The 21506-nt window shown below is 46.5% G+C and overlaps 1 protein-coding gene across 6 annotated transcripts in view; it reads left to right on the forward strand.

Moving 5' to 3' along the window:
• The window catches only part of LOC139771184 (protein bric-a-brac 1), a 352506-nt gene that overhangs the window by 86701 nt on the left and 244299 nt on the right, over positions 1–21506 (forward strand). The gene's annotated exons all lie outside the window — the stretch shown is intronic.

Raw genomic sequence — 21506 nt, forward strand, 5'->3', positions numbered from 1 at the left:
TACGTATAACTGTTGCATCACGGCATTATGCGTGTGCGCGTGCGTATGAAAATTATTGCTAAATGAATCTTTCTTTATCGGTAAGAATGATACTATTTCTTGCGATTAATCCTTTTTCCCCGGGACGGACATTTGTCTTTGCACGCGTCAGTGCTAATATGTAATTTTCGATGCAAATTGTACAACAAGAATTCCGTAATTGCATGGAGTGTTGTAATTAGAAGATTTTTATGTCTGTGATAACGTCGAATCACTCAGATATGTATTCCGATGCGCTGAATGTAGCTTTCCTGTTTTTATGACGGCAGAATATTACTTCTCTTCTTGCCGAAGATAAATTAGTAGAAATAATATGCAGGAAGAACAAAAAAATCGTCAGAATTACACTTGCTTGTTAACGAGAATAAAAACAGCATTTCCGTCAGAAGTAACGTTAGATCTTCGCGATTCAAGAAATGTATGTAAAAATGAATTAAAAAATTGATTAGTTCTGCTAGATATAAATGCTGGGTGGAAACCTTTTACGGACTTCAGCTGTACATATATTAGATTTATATTCATAGATTATAGAGATTTATAAAATGTATTTTCCAATTTAAATTATGATACGTTACTAAATTGCATTACGAGCCTAATTTTATTGATCTGACGTTAAATAAACGAGCGATAAATAAATTTCCGCGCCGTAACTAGTAATTTGCGCGCACGCGCATACATTTGAATTTATTCCAATATTGGATAAAATAAATATGAGTTAAGAGAAACATTCCAATATTTGTCTAACATTTAGAAATAATTCGACAACGGGAGGGTCAATTAAAAGTTTCGTCCGCCGCGCCGGTCAGAAACGTGCCGCCGAATTGAAATAAGAAACGACGGGTATTTCTCTCTCCCGAGCGAACTCCCGGCAAACTTCCTCTCTGGATCGAAACTTTCGCGCGCTCCGGGGCGGTTAACCCGAAATCGCGCGAACGCAATTTTCCCCGATAGAAAACGAAGATGTTTCCCTCCGTTGGCCGAGGCAGCCGCAGCCTCGACTGATCGTTAACGAGAGCGCGCGGTGGTTTGCGTTCCGCGCGCGCCTCACGTCATTAAGGCACGCGTTCGTCCTAGTCAAGGCAAATGACCGACCGACCCGGGCGATCCTCGAGGAAGGCAACGGCTCTCCCGTATCTATGGCAATCCCGTATAATTGGCCGCTCTTTCGCGACGGAAAAGTCGCGGATGTACTCGAGACGCGCGGCGCCGGCGGCCGCCAATTATACGAGCGGGACGAGTTTTCGCGCCGAAACCGTTCGCGCTTCTGACGGTCGCGCGGACGCGCGAGAAGGGAGGGAGAGCGGAAGGGGAGGGGAAAATGACAGCGGAGGGAAAGAGAGAGAGACCCCCGCGCGCTTTTCCGCGGACGGAGGTGGAGGGCCATCCCAATTACCCGGCGATTGGCTTCGACGGTATGCGCTAATTGAGAGTATCAATGAACGTCAATGAGCGCAGTCAATATTTGGCCGGGGTGCATCCGGCCGAGCGTTTTGTAACGTTCTTTTTGTTAAAGCGGATGACAAATATTGACCGCGCTCGTTCGCGTTCGCGCGCGTACGTGACACAAACACGCGTCCGCACGCACACACGCACGCACGCCGGTCACACGCGCGCGCGCGCGCGCGCGCGAGCATGCCTGGGGTATCGACTGTTCTCGTTAATTACATCGGGACGACGGTGTCTCCTGCATTATTTATCGTCCGCTACCGGTGCAAGTTATTAAGCGTGCGGCTAGTTACAAGCCGTTTTGTAACTAGCACGACGACCGTCGGACATAGGGGGCAGGTTGCGCCGACTTGGGCCGAACAGTTAACTTCGCTTAACAAAATATGTTCTCTCCCTCTCTCCTTCTATCTCTCTCTCTCTCTATTTCTCTCTCTCTCTTTGCTCTCAGTAACGTTCACGTTCATTCCCTTTCGCGATACGGAGCGTGTAATTATGCTTATTTGTATCAATAAAACGATCGTTGCGCGGATTACTCGCTATCTTGATTAAATTAAAAATGATCGTATGCATATATTTCACTTGTAAAAACTGTTGTCTAGAATTCCACAATCGGAAATAATAAACACTCTGACGCATTATTCAAGGTTTATCTTATCCAGATGTGTAATACGTATACATATATTATTATAATTTACATCGACAGTAACGTTTTTATGTTGTTTATGTAACATAATCCGATAAGTAGGATAAAAGTCTTAATATATGAATATCTAACGTTACATGAGAATATCTATATGGGAATATCGAGTTCCAGATCTAACCGGAAAGTTAAATAAGTTTAATTATATTATCATCCCACCCGACGAATGCGCGCAATCGGCGCAGTCGGATTTATTCGATTACGCGAACTGTCACCTTCACTCGGCGCGTCTTTACGTACATCCGGAAAATGCACATTCGGCGAGAATATAGCGGTCTGCGGTGAAACTTAAACGCGGGCACGTTTAAATTTTCACGTCCGGGTTTTCGGGACCGTGCAAAGTATCGGGCGATACTGGAAGAAATGCTTGCGCTTCGTGGGAGGGACACGCCGTTTATTCGCGAAAAAGCACGGAGCAAGACTGACTCCGCGCCGTCAGTCGAGTTCAATCTAGGAAATTAAAGTGAGCGACCGAGTAAGCGGCATTATTTTTTTTTCTCTCTTCTCAGGGCGCACACGTCGCCGGCCCTGCCGCGCACCGTGACGTAATCCGCTATACGTATATAATGGTTATAACATTCCGCGGAATTCCATTATGTTAACGCAACCACGTTCCAATTCTCCGGGTATGCCTGCCTGACTGCCTGTGCGCACGTATCGTAAATGCGCGCCGTTGTAGTATCGCAACTATTCCGCGGTGCCTTTCCGATTAAAATACCTAATTGATGCGGGCGAGAGAAGCCAATGGCGGACCCGGGGATCGTGGAATGCCAAGCCGCGAGAGCACTGCCAAGCACCGTCGACATGGCTTTTTTTTACAGGACGAATAAAAGAAAGAAGGGGAAAAAAAGAGAGAGAATAATTATACAAGTAGATGAAATGAAATAAAATGTAATTATGCAGATTGCAGTAAATGAACGAAATGCATCGCTATTTCTAAGAAAAAGAGAGAGAGAGAGAGAGAGAGAGAGAGAGAGAGAGAGAGAGAGAGAGAGAGAGAGAGAGAGAGAGAGAGAGAATTTGTAGAAAAAGAGAAAGCGATGTTTTTCATTTATATAAACAGTATATCAGTATTAGCGTGAAAGTTCTTGGATTAATTTATTCAAGATAAAGAGAAACGTAAGTTGAAAACCACGGAGGAAATGATGAAGTAAGTCTGGGGAAAAAGTACGGACGAATAGTACACGAGATGCTCGTTAGATTACTGGCTTAAGTGCTTGGGAGTTTTATCCTTCTTAAATCTAATTCTAATAATTTTATATTCTCCATTGAAGAGCGAAATTCTCGGGCGTACGGCCATTGGGAGTCGCTCTCGGTTTTGCATCCGTCAAGAGAGTTTCATTGCCGAAGGTCGGTTTCTCGATAGCAAGTCCTATTTTCGAAGTGTATATAAAGCCTTTTTGGAATAGAGAAGACATTTCTCTTTATATACATATACATAAAATATAAAGACTACAGTCTATTATATACATAGATATATTGATGATGAAATTTCCATATAAGAATTTTATTGAATACCACGACTAAATTTCTCTTGATAATATCCGTTTTTTTATTGCGAGTTTTAACGCACGTTGGCCAAAACTACGCGTCTTTTCTCTCCAGCGTCCGAAATTATCGTACGTGTAGTAGATTTGTCGCCAATTATTGCGACTGATATTTCGATAAGTTTCGATATTTTATTAGTCGTATTAGTGTCCATGGCCGCACGAAATAGCGTACCTCCGCCTTTTCTAAAAGTAGCGGTCAACCTTCCGCATTTCGGAAATTAGGGACTCAACAGAGAGCGCGTCCTGAGTTATGAATTGCCCGCCTCCGGCGGCGAAAACCGGAGACAATTATTTATACCTCGAGCGGGCCCAAAAACCCGGAGGGGACTCACGACAACGTATACGCAGCATTACGCGGTATAAATATAAATTATATTTTATCTGTCGCGCGCGAGCCTCGTGATGCGTCTCCTACGACCACTTAATAGGACTCTAATCGCATCGTTTAATCGTGCAATCGTTCACATACCAAAGAACAGGTTTCGCGATTCATTATTTACTATCGAATAGTTATTAAGTAGCAATTAAATATTTTTAACTGATGACAAATTTGTTGTTTTCATAATAAATTTAACGTTCGATCATTCGACACATTGTAGATAAAATTGAATTAATTATATCAATTCTACCAAGTCTCAAATAAATATTTTTTCAAAAAAGTGCGAGAATTTATTAAAAGTTGCAATCGTAATTATTCTTAAATATTATTTCCAAAATATATATATTATACCGCTATAAAAGATGTCAGATTTTTGGGATTGAAACAGAGACTTTAAAATAATTAAAATGACAAATTATGCGATATTAACGTGATTTTTGAGAATAATCTAAAATGATTGCGAGGCTTACTTCGTCGGAAATGGGCTACGAAAAGCGTGATGCTCGGGAAGGGTGACGACGGGGGAAGAGGGAGGCAGCGAGCGCATCCCCCGAAAAGTGTACACAGTGTACAACACGAGAAGCAGCAAAGCGTGATCACGCGGTCGGTGGAGCTCGAAAGGGCGGGTCGAAAAAAATTTAATCTTCCCTCGCATTATCCTTTTTGGCAATAACGGCTTTACCTCCCGGATCGTCCTGCCCTGCCATCCTCGTCCTCCCGTGCTCACTCTTTCTCTCTTCTCTCTCTCTCTCTCTCTCTCTCTCCCTCTTTCTCTCTGTCCCTCCTTTTCTCTTTGTCTCTTCTCTCTCGTATTCGGTGACTCGAGAGCGAGGAAGAGAGAGAAAGAGGGAAAGAGCGCGAAAGGGAGACGCAGCAAGCGGCGGGGGGGAGGGGGGGACCGGCAGGAGAGAACGGATCCCCGACGCGTCGGCAGAGAAAAAAGTCGCGAAACAGTAAATCGTGAATTGTAGTAACCGAGCGCCATTCATCCTGATACACCGGATGTGACTACATATTTCCTTCGTTCCGTTTAAATTAGTGTTTTTGCCCGGCGCGGCCTTGATTGTGTTTTCGCGCGTCTCGCACGCTTTCGCGCGCGTGTGCAAGTGCATCTCGCCGACGCGACGCGACGCGCGCTCGCTCGCTCGCGGTATGCATCCCCGCGCGCATTCGTATCGGCAGGCGGCCACACAATCGCGGACGACTCTCGTTTCTGCGTTTCGTTGTATCTACGCGACGCGTACGTGTATTCGTACGTGTATACGTACGTCCGCGCCGTCGATCAACGCGTAACGTAAGCGATACATCAGGAGAACGAGAGGATCGTCCCGATGGGATTCAAAATTGAAAAGCCCGCCCCCGATGTATTAAAATGCGCGCGCGTTACCCGTGGCCCATCCATCCCGCGTCGTCTCGTCCACCTCCTTTCGGCCCTCCGTCCAGAAAACGATCGCGATACGAGCGCGGGCCCCCGGTATCGCTCGCGTCGCGCGCTCAGAAGTCGATTACCGTGCTGTCAGAAGTGATCGAGAGGCGCCCCCCTCGCGCTTTTTGACACGTATCGACGTTACCCCGGTGATTTCGGGTCTCCGACACAATCGTGTTTTACCCATTTCTGCTCCGGTACCGGAAAGAGGACCGACTCGGAAAGCTGCTCTTAATTTGATTAAGCGCGTTGTTTAAATGTATCAAATTGAAACAAAGCTGACTTTTAAAATGAAAAATGAGATCTGATATTTGACAACTAGCTGTCGTGCTTGGAATTGAATTCTCTGCTGTCGTTAGAGTTGCCTGCTTAGACACTTAGAATTTTAAGAATAAGATGAAGATGCAGATAAAAAAAATCACTCTCCTTTTCAACGTGCGTTAAAATTAATTGCTCAATTAAGGTTGAAGTCCGCTCGACGCGCGCCTCTTCGCGAACGGATTTTCTCCGTTCGTTTCTCACGGGGCGATTCCGCACACTTATAAAGTAGACGATGCTCTCCGACTCGGTCCAGTTCCTGGCTTTTTTGCGCGCTAGTGCTCGCGCTGGCGCACGCAAGGCGCGCACGCGATAGCTAGCTTTTTCGTAGACACGCGCGTTTTACGCGACACGCGGAGCTATAGCCGCGGGCCCTCCGGGCAGGTACGGTTGCCTTTTTTCTTTTTGCGGGGCACACGCCGTCGCTCGGTCGCGTCGTCCGTCGCAAGGACGAGTCGGGAGAAATTGGTGGGTACCCCGCCGCATACAGCGGCGCTACGCCGCACCGCTGCTCGCGAGATCTCGAAAGTAGGTAGTCGAAGACCACGGTCTCCTCCTTCCTCCCGTCTTCCGCTCCTCCTTTCCCCCGGTGTCTATCCCGGTGTGTATTACATAGCCACCCTTTCGCTGCTCGACGGAGGACTATTTTATAATAAGGACCGGCTTCGCGGCCGTAATGATATGTATTTTAAATATTTCGAAAATTGCCTTCCTAGGAAACTCTTCGCATAATGGCAATACTTGGAATATAATCCCGGGGTAACCGGACCGCATATAGGCGCCCGAGCACTTAACTTCTCTCGGACCCTCAGCCCTCCTGCCACCCCCCGCTTCGCCACCGAGGGAAGTCTCTCTTTTCTCTTCCTCCCCCCTGCCCCCTCCTCTTTTTATATCTCTTCTCCAAACGAACCCTTTTCCCCCTTTTCCGCCTTTGTTTTTTTTCCTCCCTCCTTCGACATTAGTTCGCCGCGCCGCGCCCGGAGAGCCGCGAGTGTTTCTTGCCGCTTTCCTTCCTCGCTTTGGAAATCGTCTCGCGTTGGGTTAACCGGACTGGATATATTCCGTGGGATTTATCTCCGCGGGAATCATTGCCGACCGGCAGTATCGGGATAATACACGTAGGATAGACGGAGTATCTCAGACCTGCGTTTTTCCTTTCATCTGCGGATTCCTCTTTTCACGATCCGCTCTCACAACTTTGTAACACTCCACTTTAAATATTTTTCTAAGGATTGCTCATGTTAAAAATCTCCATTAAAGTTCTTTTAAAATGGAACGTAGAATAATATTTTATTACCTATGTTTCTTTCGTCAGATTTCAATCTTTGATGATAAATGAATTCACAATTTAGCCTCCGTTTTTAATTTATTCTACAAAAGATCATCTCAAAATATGGATTAAGAATTTCTTTCTAATTACATAGATTTTCTGAAGCACTCCGTATACTGTTCCTACTGAAGAATCACCGACTGTTCCGAATCTCGCTTGAGAAAGTATCTCGGTGCAACGCTCTCGCCTGTTTACCTGCGTCGAGTTTCTTTATGGTCCCCTATTTCCTACTTTGGCGAAAAAATACTCGCCTTTCGTCCGTTTGGAAGCCAGGGATCGCTGAAAACCGCATTCCTCGGTATCGTCTTTTAAATATAATATTTCTTATGCGAGATAATTACAAACATATATTTACGCTACATGTAATTATTATTTTTAACGCGAAATGGTTTAGATTGGCTTTCGCTTTCATTGTTTTTAATCCAAGTGGGCTTAGAAACGAATAAAAGAACGAATCTCCGAGATAATATCTTTACCGCGAAACAATTACGGATTAATTCCTATCGACAAAAAATGGCTGTCAGTGTTATCGTTGGCCTAAGTGGAGCTCCGCACGGAAGCTATTGTACTTTCTCAGACACTTTAGGAAATTCGATAAATCGCCCCGTCCTTCCCCGACATTCCGACAGAGGAGAAAGGAAGAGAACCTCGTATCGACGTCGACGCTCCATTTTTCCGGAGCAGTGGTTACGTTAAGGCGCGCGCTGAAAATTGCAGAAGAATTCGCCTCGAGTGGCGGCTGCCGAGTGCTCAGAAAGTCGAAAGTTACCCTGGAAATCCGCGTCTGGTCTCGGTCCCGCGGGAGGCGGCGACCTTCGCGGCGTCGCTCACTCGGGGAATGCATTATTTCGCGACATGGAAATGCCCTCGGACCGGAAATCGATGTCGGATCGCTTAAGTAATACGCCGGGAAAATGCGACCGCTTAGCGTTCCCCGTATTTTCTCCTCAACGACGACGACGACGACGACAAGCGTTTCAAGCGAAACTCTGACGGGGAGAAGGGAGCCGTGGGGTAACCGCGACGGGGTTGAAGGAATCAAGTGGCGGGAAAGAGAGAGGGAGACAGCCGGTCAAAAAGGGAGGCGAAAGATCCGCTCGTTGATAAAAGTTGTATGCGCGTCCACCCGGAACGTCCGCGGACCTATTCGTGAAACATTCAGGCGGACGACGGTTCGAAAGACGCTCCCGCCGACTTGAAATTCCCGCAACGACTTCTCCGTAATAATGTAACGACCGCGGTGTAGGTACTGTACGGCGGGCCTCCGCGCCGCGCTCTTTATCGTTCAATTCCCCAGTCGCGATTTTTCCGACGAGACCGTGTCTCCACTTTGAATTTCTTTCCCGGAACAAGCGTTTGTGTTATAATATCGACATCCAAGAGGAAGGAGGATTAATCAACAATTTAACTTGACATCGAATAAAGATACATATACTTATCAGCGATTACATCTATCGTTAACATTTCAATGACAGATGATTAAAATTAAATTGTGCGGCTTTGTTTTTTTTTATACAATCGAGTCGGAGATGAGAAACACGCTTTCCTGATATACGAAGTCTCGGCGAATCCTGATGGACGTATTGCACGTCCGATCAGTTACCAGTTAATCTCAGAGCGAATCGCCGCTGCTAAAGAAAGGCCGCGCGCGCGTTTATCGGGGATCGTTTAATCCCTCCCTCGATTTCTGCGCTCTGCGAAATTCCGCGGAACGACCCCCGCCGGTTGCGTGCGCTAAGTTCGATCAGACATACAGTACAGAGGAGCATCGCGTTTATTCCCGATGCACGATGACGATGGCAACGGAATAGGAAGGCAAAGAGAGAGAGGGAGACAGGCCTCTTTATCGTTTATCATCACGCACAGTCACCGTTCCGAAAAAATGGCGATCTTGTAAGCGAGTGCAGTAGTCTCTCTCTCTCTCCTTTTAACTTCCTTCGAGAATCGTTATATGTTATTTCCGTTGAGCTTCGACACGATTTAAGTTCTAACGTCTAATTCTCATAACTTCAACGTCAACGTTTCGCGCATATTATCTCGGTATTTAATTTTATGAAAACTCGCATGCAAATTTGGGGAAAAAGAAGAATCAAGGAGAGGAAATTTAATTTGCCTTCGTCTATCCGGCGAACTCAGAACCGACCGCTTTAGAATTTCAATAACGATCGGGGTTGCGCCTACACCCCGAAAGAGTTAAAAGCATCTCATCCCTTATTTACATAACCCATTTTTGCAGCCTCGGCTTTCGAAACGACCAAATTTGCCAGGCGATCTAACTTTTACGATCGCATCCGATTTCCGAGCATACGCGACGTTCTCTCTCTCTCTCTCTCTCTCTCTCTCTCTCTCTCTCTCTCTCTCTCTCTCTCTCTCTCTCTCTCTCTCTCTCTCTCTCTCTCTTTCCCTCTTTTTTTTCTTTTTGAGTTCCGTCGAACGAACGTTGCTGGAGCGCTATCGCGACGGCGGGCGGGTCGGAGGGTCAGGACAAGGGGGTGGGTTTCCATTTCGAAAATGCGGCGCAGGACGGATCTCCGGCGCGATGTACGGCGGGCGACAGCTCCGGCGAGCTCGCGGTAAATCAGAAATTATCTTGCGTCGCGTCCGAGTTGCGCTGCCTTTTCCCATCGAAACGCGCATAAATACCGAACCAGAACGAGCGACAGAGACGGCGGGTGGAGGTAGCGGGAGAGGGCGAGGAGCGGAGCGCGGTTCTTGCAGTCGCGACGCGGCGGCATGCACGATGCACCCGTTGTCGCGTGTACGTGTGCATATGCAGAACGACACGCGTGCACGTACATGCGTACCGTGTATACGGTGTGTCCCGGGAGCACCGTATGATACATGATTCAGCGAGGAATAATACAGAAACGTGAATTTTATCTCAATACTTAGTCGTTATTTAGTCGAGAGATTCTCGTGATGCGAACAATTAGAGATTATCAAGTAATTTTGTGAGCAATAGAGGAATTCTTTGCCTTAATTTTAAATGGATTATATTTTAATAGAATTGAATTTTATAGCTGCACACAGAGTACATTTAATGTTGAAATTAACAACTTTCGTAATAGGATCGGGGGGAAACAAAGAATCGACTCCAAAGGATGCAAGAGTCATTCTGGAAAGACTGCATTAGACTGCATTGTTCATATTTGTAATGTTAAATTCTTGCAATAAAAGCGAACTATTAACGATTATGCAAACCAAAGTAGTTTAAAAGAAAACAAGGATATTGTCTTATCGCTTTAATATCGTACTTTTATCATAATGAACGAACCTATAATAGCGAGTCTTAACAATTAGCAATACATTACAACTCTGCGCTCCAGCCGACTTGTTCTACACTTAAGATTCGTGACGCCTCGTTCGCGGACACCCTGTACAGCTGCCCGCACACACACGCGCGCGCGCGCGGATCCGTGCACGCGCACAGCCGCCCCCGCAGATATATATTAATACGTGGACTGCACGTCGCGGTGCGCGCGACTTGATGGACGGATGACCGGACCATTCCGCAGATTGCTTCGCTCCCGATTCCGACCGGAAGGAGATTTATAACCTCTCGTCGTTATCTGCGCGAGCGAGCGAGCGAGCGGGCGGGCTGGCTGGCGATGGCGAGAGAGCCGCGCGCGGCTCTCTACCTATCTACCTACCTCTGCTCCTCGTTCCGCTCGATCAGCGATCGATCAGCGAGCCGCGCGCGCGATCACTCGTCGTCCTTTGAACTTCTGCCAGAGCGCGGCGGGGACCGACAAGCGAGGATGGTGGAGGCGGAGAGGGAGAGGTGGAAAAGGAAAAAAAAAGAGAGTTCACTCCCCCGGTAGATGATAGCGCGACGCGTTCGTAATTTTTTCTCCCGATCGTTTTCGGAAGCGTGGTACCTTTTACGCGCGCGCACGCGCGCGCGAAGCTAACTCTTCCAAACGGAATTTAGCCACGACTGCCAGCTCATAATTGTGGCACTTCGGCGCGTATCACTCGGCGTCATGTCGAAGAGTAAAATAATAATAATAATGAAAGAAACAGAAAGAAGAGAGGGAATATTGAGTAAGAAGTTCTCCCGCGGGCGAAGTAACTCTCCGCGTACGCTTAAGTTGAATACTTATCGGATAAATATATAGGAATATTTCTTCCTCCATTGCGCAACAGATGATAAGTAAATATTTCATAAAAAGCGAGGTTGTGATAGCAATATTTGTTTAATACATGCTGTGTTTCGTAATCACGTACGTCGGAATTTTTATATTTAGACATTAAAAGAATACACTTTATTTCAACATCAAGTAGTTTAGTATTTAACTGTGTAATTTTTGATACTCCAAGATAACCTCGCAGTTTTTCGTTATCCGAGCGATTTAATTTGACGAACGAAATTTGGAAACGTTTGGGAAACAAAGTGAAAGGCAAGTTTCATTTAAATCGCGATAACTTCAAAACGTGACGCGAGATATTTGAATTTCATATAAGGAAGTAATTCGAAAGATAACTGTAAACTTCATGAATATAAAACAAATATTATAATAAAGGTAAAAATATAATAAGGAAGTCACTCACCCCACGGTTGTGCTCCTCGCCGTTGCCCGACGCCCCTCAGGCCGCCGCCTCCTCCTTTCAAATTCCCTCGTTGCACTCACACAATTCTCACTCGCGAAAGTACGATTAATTACAACGCGCGCTAATCACGCCAGAATGCGACGATCACACGGCGCTTTGCACGGCGGCACTCCCGGCGCTATTAATCGCGCACGACGCGCGTTTCCTACGTCGCGAAGAACAACGCGAAATATTTGCTTCATGAGTGGATCGCCGCGATGCGAGCTGTCGCTAATTAAACGCGCGGTCCGATAATATCGCGATAATTTTAATAATCGTAGGAAATGATCGTGAGACGCCTAACGCGATACTTGTCGCCAGTGTAGTTGGAACGGCAGTACGACGACACATTAGTGGCTACTCGTCCATCCCGAGAGTCTACGTCGCGCAAATGTTTACATTTACACAATACATACACTCTGTACATCGTAAAAAAATTGTTCGGTGAAGAATAACATAGACCAAATATTGTTGTGCTCGGTTTCTTTTGTCTTAGATTGATTATCAGTATACGACATATTTTCGTTACTTGAACGACCCCGATTTAATGATTTGCGTATTACGTCGTGCTGCTAATCTCAAAACGATAAATCAATTTCAAATCCGTCGGGAAATGCAAAGCGCGATGCGAATGTATTCCCCAGTGTCGGGAATAATTATATTGCCGATAAATATTATAAAACGACGACTTAGAATGTCCTTATCTCATCACTCGGATTCCTTCTCCCAACGAATGAGTCATGCGAAATATTTGTTTCGATAAATAGCTTCGATTCGCGCCCACGAATCGTTAATTGCGGAAGTTAATTAATCGCACGGCTCGATACTAGGGGTTGTTCATAGGAAGTAGTCGCGTTTGGCGTCTCCCCGTGCTGACGCGATTGCAATTCGATGGGGTATGCGACAAGAGTGATGAAACACGGAGCGATACGCGGCCCGCTACCTGCCGACTCGAATCTCGCCGCGTGAATGACAACAACGTGGCATGGCGCGCGGCGCGGCGGCCTTGCGTCCGCGACAACGCGCGTCATAGACTACCAAAACAAACACCAAGGCCGTACACCAGACAAGTCTCGCTGCCACAAAAATATTTAACGTACTAATATACGAAATATACGGAATATACGGAATATACGAAATAACTATAACGTACTATGTCGTGTATTCTTTCTCATTTATTTAATCCTCAACTCTGTGAATGTGGTGAACTCCGGAATTACCGCCACTCATTTTGCAATTTTGACCAATTACGCTTGTTTAAAAAGATCGATATAAATAAAACTTGATTCTGTGCACAGTCAATGCTGAATATACGAAAAAATATAGTACCAAGTCGTAGGTATATAGTGTGGAAAGCAATTGTTTGTATTTCTCTATTTTTTTCTAAAAGTAGAAGTCTCTGAGAATTAAATTTATCTTTGCTTTAATTTAAAAATTATTTGCAGATTTTTATTCAAGAGAAATTGGAAGAATTAAATAAAAAATTATACTTTTAGTAAATCAAATTAAATCATTGTAAAAAATATCACAACTTAATCTTATCTTTGTTTCTTATTTAAAATCATATAATTTTTCACTATCCTTGGGGTGTAAAAATTTTGAAAAAGGGATAATACCGAAGTAATATTCATAAATACTTTTTTGATTGAAATGTAGATAAACTTTATCGTGCAAATCTTGATTAACTTCGATCGCTTGTAACTGGAGAACTGCTGCGAGCTCGATATTTTCGTATTAGGATTTTCGACTGTCGTGACAACGGAACACTTGGTTCCCGTTGCGCGGTATATGATAAATAAAATTTTCGTTAAAAGTAACGTGCATGACCATAATTCGATCATAATTGCGCGATACTCTTTTGTCTCCTACAGGTATAGGAGGGATAAAATGTAATTGAAGCTCGGATGAGTGAAATTGGACTTTTCATTAAATTGAGCGACAGCGTAGAGTTTCTTTGTATCCGTGCTTATCAACCTCCACCATACAAGGTAGCGATTGTTGATCGCTTCAGTTGCGCGCATGAAATACGAAACGCCTGCGTCAAAGGATAAATCAAAGGATTAATTTATAGTATTCAATTACAAAGGGAAGAATTACACGTGCGAGAGAGGAAGGGAGTGTGCGATCGTTGCACCGCGACAGTGCACTCCGGCAGGGCGAGTGGGTGAAAAGGGAGGAGGGAACTCGGCCAAGGGGCCCGTTTTTTTTTTTCAGGCCGCGTTACACCGCTGCTTCGGTGGCGGCGGAACGGGACGGGGGGAGGGGGATCGTCGCGCACATGCCTGAAAAACGCGAGCGTCACGATAAATTAGATTTAATGACTGTCGCAAAAAAGCGCGATATGAAAGTCGGACGCGCGGGACGAACCGATAGAAATTAAATTCTAGGATATTCGATTACGGTACCGGCAGCAGCCCAGGCCCATGCACCTCCACCCTCGCTTCGTCCCCCTTCCGTCCTCACCGTCCTCGCCGATGAAACCCTCGTCGTTCGTTGCTACACATCCGGGCGCTTTCGCCCCGGCGCTGACATCGAGCCGAAAATAGAAAAAAAAGAGGAGGGAGGGAGAGAGAAAGAGAGAGAGAGAGAGAGAGAGAGAACCTCCCCAGGAATAATGGGCGCGTGCAACCTGCGGAAATAATAGATGCAATAATGCCCCGCCTCCGTAATCGCCGTATAGAAATTTACGCGCGTCTCTGTCCCCTACCCTGTCCTACTCCCCGCGCCCTCTGACCTTTTTTATTCCCGCGAGTCGGCCGGCTTATAATTTCGCCTAATGGGATATCAAGAGCGAGACTTTCGCGTACATATCCCGTCGTCCTTCGTGGTGCGCACGGATTTTCGTGAAAATGTTCGCGCGCGTCCGCCGGCTGTCCAGTTTAGTAACGTTGAATTCGTTGTTAGTGATTCCCGCACTGAATCCGAGTCAGTGATTCTTTCCGATTCGTGGAAAAACGAATTAGCAATTTATTTTTACCTTCGAGAAAGGTGAGCATGCGTTGCAACTTTTTTTATATTTAACCGATTTATAGTAAGTTTATCTAAGATTATTTGGAGATTGAGATTTGTCTCTACTGAAATGAATCTTATGCAACTTGTAAATGTTGCATCTATCACTGAAATCTATTTCCTAAGAGATCTATTTCCTACAAAATCAGTTTTATATAGCGCGTGTCGTGGCATCGCGCAGCTCTGCGCGCCAGGATCGTGTATTCTTTTCTAAAGTAATATCAGGATAATCGAAAACGCGCTGTCTGATATCCCTGACAAAAATCTGATAACCGGAAATGCAGCGCCTTATATCTTTATATCGAGACGGAAGGCGGTGGCGGCGGCGGGCGCGATTCCGTCCGTCATTTCGCGCGGATCGATCGAGATATCACGAAGATTAATCGACGCGTCGGTACACGACGAACGTCTTTACGTATTTATATATTCTAGCGGCTGTATCTCTAGCGTGTGGCTGAGTCACGCGTCCGTGCGCTCGCGCGCGCACGAATTTGTTCGCCAGCTCGGCGAATGTTAATGCACAAGTGTTGCCATTAGATGGCAGAAATACAATTTCGTTTACGTCGATGACTCACGTCGCGGAAATTTCTGAGTCAATCTGATTCATTCGGCCTAGTTCGGAGATTTCCACCGGGAAATGTATATTTATACATATATGTATATACTCATATATGTATACGAGTATGCGTATTATTTGAACGAGTCGGCAATAAAATGCATGTAACCCTTGTGCATTGCATAAAATTTCTTTTGTCTCGTATCTCGGATCTGCCAGAAATGCTCGCGGCTTTGAAGAGAACATCATAAAATACAGAATTCTCCTAGATGTAGGGCGTTTAGCTTTTTTTTTTTTCAAGTGTGGAAAGTTATGTCGCGACTTATTGTCTTCACTCTCGCGCGACAGCGTTTAGAAGACTCCACTTTATCAAGAGGATATACGCACTTGTGAAATTACGTGGGATCTAACGGTCGCCCAGGAACTGATACCTCGGCGTTAATGATATGTGTTCGCGGTGTTTTCATACGTCGCACAGGTGTCGACGTTGAGTTTTCGCCGTCGACGACAACGGCCGCGTATCGGTTCGTGTAGGAAACGCCGGGGTGAGATAAAGGAGCGCGAATCGGTCCCGAGAAAGAGCCATTGTCTCGCGCCTCGTTTCGCATTACCCGGCGGCGTATTAAAAATTCTATACTCCATTGTGTCGGCGAGATTGCGTTTCGAAGGAGGTGGCGCGGTGCACGCGCGTGCCGATCGTCGAACGTGAATTTCACGCCGCTTGCATTTCACACCTGCCTGCTGAATATTTTCCCGCTTTCGCGAGGCAAACGTTGCAAATATAAACAGCTCGTTTCCGAGAGAGGGAGCAATCCAATCTCATTTTTTTTTATTTTCCGGAAACGCGCAGATAGGTGTCGCACATTGTGAAGACTTGAGGAAAACCTTGCCGAAAAATCGGGTCGAATTATAGAAGTAGACCGTTCGAGAGGAAGTGACAGGCGAGAATTCACTATCGCAGAGGATCGCATCCTCAAAGAGATCAAATCGTTAAAGGAACTCGCTCGCTTTCGTCGTTCTGCGTTTATACCCGGAAGTGTGTGGCACGGCGGAGATAAGAGCGGGCGGATACCTGCATTGTGGTCTGGATCAGATAAAAAAGGCCCAGAAATGTGTGCGCGAAACGGCCGAATGCGTCGCCGTCAAGGTGCGGAAGACCAGAATGGCGAGCGACGGACAGCTGCCACGTAGATACGTCGACCCGAGGGTGTGCAATCCGTTGTAAAGATTTAATATGCTTTGACCTTTCGCGGAACAAGATTATCTTCCCCTTCCGAGAACGCGAAGTAAAATCTAATTGCATCTGGATTAGTAATAGAAGCGATTCGAGATAGATTTTCATCTCGTTTCTCAATATTTGTGTTTCTCTCGATGTAAAATTGAACGACGACGCTTTTAAATGCGGGGCCCGTTCGGCTGAAATAAATTATCCAATTACGTAAATGGAACTTTGGGAATTCACGTTGATGCAGACGCGAAATATGACGCGTTCTATTGCCAAGGGCACGGAAATCGTGCGCGCGCGAGCACTTACGTCCCGGGCGACGCGACGGGAAGAAAAAGTACGGCCATTCGCCAGTCGAGTGTGTTCGAAAGCGAAGATAAGATCCACGGCTGGAAATATCTTAGGCAAAATAAAGGCGAGCGGTATCTCCCGGCAGGATCATCGCGCTATCCCGCCCGTTTTATTCCACGCCCGCGCCGCGAGAGAAGGTGGTGTACCGGGTGGTACTAAAGGCGCCCGGACGAAACAGCGTAACGTTACGTTCGATGTATCGTCGGAGACGGCAGAGATGGCGGCCCATTGTCTGGACTACAAATTAATCTGGCGATCGATACCACGTCGAGCGACGTCTTGCGCCCGGCCATGTACGCGGTGACTCGCGAAAAGTAAGTCGACAGCGGCGGCGACAACGATTCGCGTCTGCTCTGAAGGATGTCGCGAAGGATGTACCCCGTCGATCGATGCACTCGCCGTCGAGAAGGTCTTCGAGGAGGATATTCGCCTCCCGGAAGTGGCCTGCGCGTCAATCCCGAGTTCTGATTTCGAATTAATTGTCGCTACGTCCAATTGCGTCGAATAGAAGCATTTCTAACGTCACTATCACAACAATACTTAATTAAGATGTAGCGCTAATATGCATCTACTTAATTAAAACAAGTATTTTTATGATAATAATCGTAATCTTAGAATTTTGACAGTTCAAAAGCTATTTGATGATATAGAAAAATTTTGGAAATTAAATGCAGGTGATTGTTGAAATTGTTGTGACAGTTATTCGTTCGTTATGATAGTTACGTATCATGCACATAAAACTAGATCAAGGGAAAAGGATCGAGACTTACCGGTTCGATCGATTGACAGAGTTCCTTCGACGAATCCTTTTCTTTAGAGCAAAAGTAAAAAGAATGTGTTTGCGGCGGTAGTATCGTGCGAGAGAATCTCCTTTTAGTTCGGATGAGCTCATGCCACGTCGGTCGAAGGCGAGGCCGAGAGGATCTTTATCGCTCGGAAGCAAAGTGCTACGCCATCGTGGGTTCCGGGGTGTCGTCCCCTTCCTCTCCTGCTCCCTTTCCCCCCTCTTTCCGCCCCACCAGCCGCGAGGTTTCCACGGCGCGGTAACGCGATAGAATATTCAAACGCAAAATAAAAAAGGTTTCTCGGACGGCGGGGGGTATTGCATTAACCAAGATTGCTGACGATAAAATGAAAATAATGCGGAATGACGTGCGCGGAGGAGACGAGGAGACGAGGAGGAGAGGAAGAGGAGGAACAGGGACGGGAGGGGGCGAGGGGGTGGAAAACAGATAAAGATAAAGTACGAGCTAAAGTAGGTTCGTGGGCGAGGAAGTGGTGGGTGGTGGTTGTGAGGGTGGCGGCGACGGCGAAGGATGAGAAGGCCGGAGGAGGGTTGCCGAGGATAGCGAGGGGGGGAGGAAGGGGTTGAGGGGTAGAGCGAAGGAGGAGGACAGAGAGGCACGGTGGAGAGGCGCCAGGAGTCGCTGGTGTAATTGCGTTAAAACTTCCGCCGTGCAAAAACACCCCCTCGAAACGTGTTCCCACTCGTCGGCGGCTGCTGCTGCCTCGTCTCATCTCGTCTCGGATTCTTCGCCTCTCTCGCGACGAGACTCCGCGTGACGTTTCCGATCGCCGCGACACTCGATGGCCGGAGATGCTGTTGCTAATTTGTGAAAGCAAAATCGTAATCTTTCCAGATTGTCTTAGAGAACGGGAAGAGAATAGCCTAATACATCTAGAATTTGTTGAAGAGCAAAATAAAAATAATTTTAGAAGTTAATTAATCGCGGGCGATTTCAAACATTACCGCTTATCAATAATCGTTTTATTTTTGGTGCACGCAAACTGCGAAACAGCGACGTTCCAGATGTAATGAAACTACTTTGCGAGCCTTATATTTCTTTGATTTATTTATCGTTAAATAAGAAAAGTACCTACAAAGTTGTCGATGCACACGACAAGCCACGCCGACGTATGAAAGTAAATTTACCGACTTGCTTTCAATAGCAGGAAGTTCTTCGGCGTCGTAAATTCTCCCGTTCTACATTTACTACGGTGGAAACTTATATAAAAGTACGCAAATTAATGGCTTGTCAATAACCATAGCAATGTCAACAATGATATTTTTTTAGCCCATGTTATTCTTCCCCGCGTTCAACCGCGAGGATAACGTCGTGCCGAGAATCGATCGCGGCTCGCTTTCTTGTGGGAACACGGCTAGAGATTAGTAAAGTTTCGTGCGATTTCACCAGGGAGGACAATCGGCAACCATTTTTCGGCACAAAACTCCATGAGCCGTATAAGCACGTTGAATGCGATAACGTTTTTTTTTTTTTTAAGAATACACAGCAGTCCCTTTTTTTCGCGTCACTCTTCAATTACGTGATCAAAGAGTCGCGAGCCTCTCGCGATTCGCGGGATGCTTTTTTTGCGAGTCGCATTTCGCGGGCCATCAAGCTGCGATACATTTTTTTCGCGCAGAAAACGCGACGGGCTCGTGTTACGGAGCTCGCTCCCCGGCACGCTCTCGCGTGCTTTTATAGATTTTTGTCGGGTCGCGCGCTGGGGCGTGTACGTCGATTTTATGCGGCCACGGCGCCGTAAATCTCGATTTTCTAAGAATCCCCGTCATACGGCAAACATTACGTCAAGATACGTTAATCCGACGCTCGCTCCGCTCCGCTATTACGAAGCGCAAACCGGCGACAGTACTTGAAACTGCCGATTAAATATTAGTATTGCCGACCCGAAGCAGCGCGGCGAAGTTCGGGATTAAGAGCACTTCTCTCCCGGCTCTCTTCCCGCGCGTTCCTCCTCGCCCGAAACTAAGAACTATCCCGGGGGCTACAAAAACAAAACTCACTTTCTCCACAATCGCGCGGAGATGAAAAGAGATCTTTGTACTTCTCTCTGTGTAACGCCCCGTCGCCCGTCCGGTAGACACCGACGCAATCTTGCGCAATAATCGTGTATAATAGAACAGAAATCAGTTTGTCATTCTTACTCGTTTTGAAATGCTTTTCAACGTTCTCACTCTACTCGGAATATCGTAAGCACGTAAATTAGATCATCGCGCGAGATTGTATTTGGTGACGAATTCACACGGAATTATGTCGAGCATACGTCATATTTTTTTAATACGAGAACTCGAAGCATCGACGGAAGTAGAAAATTTGATTACCCCAGCCCGACCGGTTTTTTTCAGTTAATAATAATCCTGTTTTGTCGTTTTTTTTTTTATGATTTTCTGAGTTCCTGTTTATCAAATTTGTTCGATCGAAAATGCAGACTAAATTGCAGACTGCAATTTCCGGTCATGACTGCTTGAAAGGCTAACGAGTCTACTATCTAACTATTTTATTCACAATTTGCGAATTATTGAGCGGACAGGTCGCGAAAACTACGCTTAGGAACTACTCCAGAACAAGGCAGACAAATAGACTCTCGAATTAATTCAGTCCAAACGCAATGACATTTCGCGCACTCAATAAATCTAAAATATTTACGAGAATCGCGTCGCGCGCGCAATTAGGAGGTAGGACGCGTAAGCTATTACCGCGAGATCGCGAAAGAGAAAGAGAAATAAATAAATTGCAGATTGATAAGGAATAAAAGTACAAAATTTTGTATTCGCAACGTAAAATACGATCGTTATAATTTTTCAAATACTAGGCGCAAGCTGCGAAACAAAATAATACACTTTTAATTGAAACAACAAAGACAAAGCGGAAGAGAGAAGAAATACAGAAATAAACTCCAGCATGAAGATTACTCGGATAGAAGAGCGGCTCGAAGGTTGTTCTTAAAGTGGAAGGACTCGGTGCCTGCCTCTTTTTCCTCCGCACCGAGAAAACGTTGAATGGAAAAGGGCGAGGAGAAGCGCGAGGATCGAGAGGAAGAGAGAGTGAGAGAGATATATATATATAAAGAAGGTTAATATATTCCGTCGTCAAGTGTCGCGGCGTCGACTCGCCTTTACGTACACACCTTCGCGTAGCGTAAACGTAAAAAAAGTCGCACAAGCGAAACCCACGTACTTACTCGAGCTTGCGGTCGCGTGACGCGCCACGTCGCCGTCGCCTTCCCCGCAGAGAAAAACCACAGGCGATTCCTCGGATTTAACGGCTCCGCTGATATCGGACGCGCGACGCGAGTCGCGAGGATCCGATCGATCGATAAACGCGTAACGTAACGCGAAGCGAGCGCCATCAACTTTTCGCGCGTTTTACTCTCGTCGGCGCAGACGGCGCGGTTGATTTGAAAGCGCCGCGCAGGCGCAGTGGGCGTCACTGTACTACCGTAGCCGTCTCCCGCGCGGCCGGTCGTCTCGGCGGTCGGCGGTCCGCGAGACGGTGTTTTTCGCGCGTTTTTCGTCAAGAACGAGTCGCGGACGGGCACGGGCCGGCGGCGTCGGTGCTGCGTTATTGCCGGGCGAGTGTCGTGGAGCGTTGATTGACGCGCGAGATAGCGTTCCGGAGCGGATAACCGGGGGATGGCTCGAGTCGCAGTGGAAATCGGTGTCCCGGGCCGCCATGTTTGGAGCAGCGAGCTCAGATTTCGGCGGATTTCGCTGCCGTTGGCGAACGAAGGCGAGCTCTCCGCGCGCGAGCGAAGTAAGGAAGGTGTCCCGTTGGAAGGTAAGGG

This window comes from Temnothorax nylanderi, unplaced genomic scaffold (assembly GCF_030848795.1).
Source record: "Temnothorax nylanderi isolate EJ_2023f unplaced genomic scaffold, tnyl_v1.0 TNYL_tig0036_pilon, whole genome shotgun sequence".
NCBI classification, from domain to species: Eukaryota; Metazoa; Arthropoda; class Insecta; order Hymenoptera; family Formicidae; genus Temnothorax; species Temnothorax nylanderi.